A 3,801-nucleotide genomic window follows, 5' to 3' on the forward strand; every position below is an offset into this window, starting at 1 on the left:
TGAGCATTGAAATCTCTCGTCAAAGCCATCGTGTATTGACTTTACTCTTCCCTTGTCCCGGCTAAATTAACTTAGCAAGAATTTGCTGACTGGGGCAGTAACAGAACAGCTCCCCTTTCCCAGGTTCCCTGCCACCTTTCTGGAGTGTTGGTGTGTGTTTCATTCTTTCCCTGCCTCTCCTCATCTTATTATTCCTTTCTCTGATTTGGCTAGGGATTTTTTGCTTTTTCCCCATCATTTTCTTTATCTCCCTAGAAATATCGGTTAATGAAAGTTTAAGTGAATGTTGGGTTTGCTCCATGATTTGAAAAGGAGCACAAGCTGACATTCTTTGCCCAGCACTGATATTAAATTTAAAGAAAAATAACAAGTTTGAAATTAAAATAATGTAATCCACAATTCCTATCCACCATAACTCTGGAAAAACACACATCTTTTGCTTCTGATTCAAAATATGAATCTCCCACAGTGCTACCGGCTTTAACACATTCACAGCATCCTTGGGAAAATCCCTAGAACTCTGGGAAGCCACTTTATCCTACTTGCATGAAGGCAGTTCTTAAGGTGGCTGAAAAACGGGAGTGGCAGAATATTTAAGACCTGGTTTTTATATTATTTATACAATTTATAAATTATTTCATATAATTTATATTTATGTATATTATATAATTAGGTAAATGTAGTTATATGCATAATTATATTACAGAATTTACCAATTATTTTATATAATTATGAATCCTGAACAACTCTGAAGGGCCTAATCCACTTAGCCCTTAACTCTGATAAAAGTGAACCCAGAGTGAGAGGCAGCCAATTGAAAATTCCTTGTGGAAATTCCCTTCCCAGTGGGAGGCCAGAAAAATTTCTGGATCATAGGAAGACATCACCACTTCTGGCTTGTCTCCCAGAGGATAAGTCAGACAAGAAGACTTTTTCCCCAACTCCACTTATTGAAATGATAACAAACAGATAACTTGTGTCATCCACCCTCCAAGCTGCTGTAAGTCCTGAAATCATCCTTATGATTGTTTAGCACCAGGAAAGAGATCATTGCTTCCTGGCTGTTTAAAATGAGGACATGGTGACATCTCTTCCTGCTTTCTTTGAGTTCTGTACATTTGGGGCCAGGTTCCCTGAGGAGGAGAAAGAGGATGTGCGATGGGTGGATGGACCCAAGTCAGACCTTAGGAAGACAGGTTGTCAAAAATGCTTCCTCAGCCTTCTTTTCATTTCTTCCTACTTGAGGATTTTGATACAACTCCCAATCCTCTTCCTCACAGATGGGAGTCCAGTGTGGAGCATAGGTTTTTTGAGATATAAGTAGCTCTTTCCTAATTACACATTCTTAACTTCTAGGGAAAAGGCATACTAATTAAGCCCCGCTGGTGGTCCCTGTCCTTTGCATGGATCTGGTCTCATATCAGGGACTCTAGGTTTGAGGAAAAGAAGACTGCTAACTCTGAGTGCAGAGGGGAGGAGAAGTTTGGTTTTCCTGTAATAAGCACTGAGGGACTTTTGAAGCCACAATCCTCTGCCCAGCTGCTTTGTAACAGAGAGCACACTTCACTTGCTTTGCAGCAAAGGGATTCCAGGCTATCCAAAGGGCTGAGAGGTCTTGGAACATGTCTCCACTGTAGGCTACAGAATTATGTTGTCTAGAAACTTGAAATAATACAAACAGCAATTATAGAACCCCCATACCACTTGGAAACGGGATGTAGCAAGAAGAAAATGAGGTAATATTGATGAAGCACTTAGGAAGTGACAGGGTTAAGGACCTGTAACAGCAACAGTAATTGTTCCTATCGTGCAAATTTTGTGTTTATTTTTTTTAATGCTGCTCTTCATCAATGGTAACGAGGCCTTGCTATTTTGCCAATACTAACTCTTCCACGTTCATCGTGATACCTGACTTCTGTTACATTATCATTAGCCTCACTTCCTTGGACATACCCATTAATTCCTTCAACAAACATTTATTGAAGCCTATTGCATATCAGGTTACATACTAAATCAGGCTAAGTACTAAACTGGTACTAAGTGCTAAAAGACGATTAAAGATGGGCAAACTAGGGTTCCCATTCTTAAAGGGCTTACAGTCCAGTTGGAGAAATAGATACATGAACAACCAACTCAAACGTGAAGCAAAGAGAAAAGTAAACACGCCAGTGTCATGAAGCATAAGGTTAGGAGTCTACATAAAGCAGAGCTTCAGAGCTATGGAGAGAGAAGCCAATTGAGACTGGGAGGGAACAGGAAGGGAGTCAGAAAAGGCTTCCAGGAGTAGGGGAAGCTTGCATTGCCTTTAGTACTGAATGAGGACTCAGTGTCCACCAACTCAAAAAGGGAAAGGGGGAGAGGACATTCCAACCGCCTGAACAGAGTGGACAAAGCCACAAGGCCATGAGTCACCAAGAAGTGTTAGCGCAACTGCAAAGATTGTATGTGCCTGGAGCCAGGAAGGCAGGGAGTTCAGGCAGGAGGAGAGGAGGAACAGGCTGGAGCTCGACCATAAAGGACCTGGCTTGCCCTGTGCTCCCACCTCTCCACAGCCAGACAAAGAGAGGCGGCGGGCCAAATGCTGAGGAGCAGCTTGAGGGGTGAGAACGCAAGCACGGGCAAGACAGAAACCCCATTATCCAAGCCTCCAGAGGGGACACTCGGCGGCCTAGAGAGATCCCAGCACACCAGTCCAGTTCTAAAGCTCAGGAGCTTTTGTTTTTGCCGCAGGACAGGATTGAGAGAGCACACAATGCCCAGGGTTGAAAGTCCCTGTTTGGAAGGAACAACAGTTGCACATCTGGGAAAGGTTAGGGTCAAACATATAAATGAGGGGAGCGGAGCACATTCCTCTGAGACACTCCGTCTGTGACGTCAATTGCTGCTGGGTTTGGACAGAGGCTACTCTCTTGTGCAGTAGTCAGGGACCCATTAACTTTGCCCAGCGCCCGAGTGTTTATGTGGAAAATGTGAGGCCAGGAAGTTTCTCCTAATTATGATTTGGAGGTTGTCAAGTAACTATTCTTTAGTCGTTGGTTTCTGTCTTTCCCACCTCCCTCCACTCATTTCCTATTTTCTCTTCTGTACCCCAGTTTCTCTCTCTCATCCACTCTTATGAAAAAAAAAGATTCTATTTACTCTGATGCCTTCCTGAGTTGCTTCCTCCCTCTGCATTCTAGACCTTCTGCTACTTCCCGCCTGCCCCCTCCCAGGGCTGTGGGCCCAGCTGGGAAATGAACTCTCGGAGCAGGTGATCACTTATGAAGCAGTATTTTGACTATTGCCTTTCTCGTCTTCCAAACCTCAGGGAGCGAGCTGTACTCTGCCACAGACACCATCATGGTCGGTCCCTAAAGTCGGAAGAAGATGGTAACTGAAGGGCTAGCAACATCCCTTAATCCCTCAAATGTCAGTCAAATCTAAAGATTTTTGGCAGAGGCCAAAATCTGTAAGTAGAAAAGCACTCAAGTCCTGAAATCTCCCCTTTGCTTCTTACCTCTATTCCCAATGCCATTATCACCCACCCAAAATAATAACTTGGAGAACTAGAGACCTGCTCGTAATTACCGTTATCCTATTGAATTCTGGGCAGAGCTCAGGCACCTTAATGCTCCATTGTTGATGCCCTGGAGAAAAATCATAACAGCTTTATATAATGAACAATTACCTACATACAGATGACTCAACAATTATTGATTTAAGAATCATTGACAGCACACTTTAAGTCAAAGACGACTTTTGTATTTGCTTTGTGACTTTACCCCACCACCCACTGATCAAGTTGTTCCCCCATAAGAACTG

The sequence above is a fragment of the Acinonyx jubatus genome, chromosome E1 (genome assembly GCF_027475565.1).
Source record: "Acinonyx jubatus isolate Ajub_Pintada_27869175 chromosome E1, VMU_Ajub_asm_v1.0, whole genome shotgun sequence".
NCBI classification, from domain to species: Eukaryota; Metazoa; Chordata; class Mammalia; order Carnivora; family Felidae; genus Acinonyx; species Acinonyx jubatus.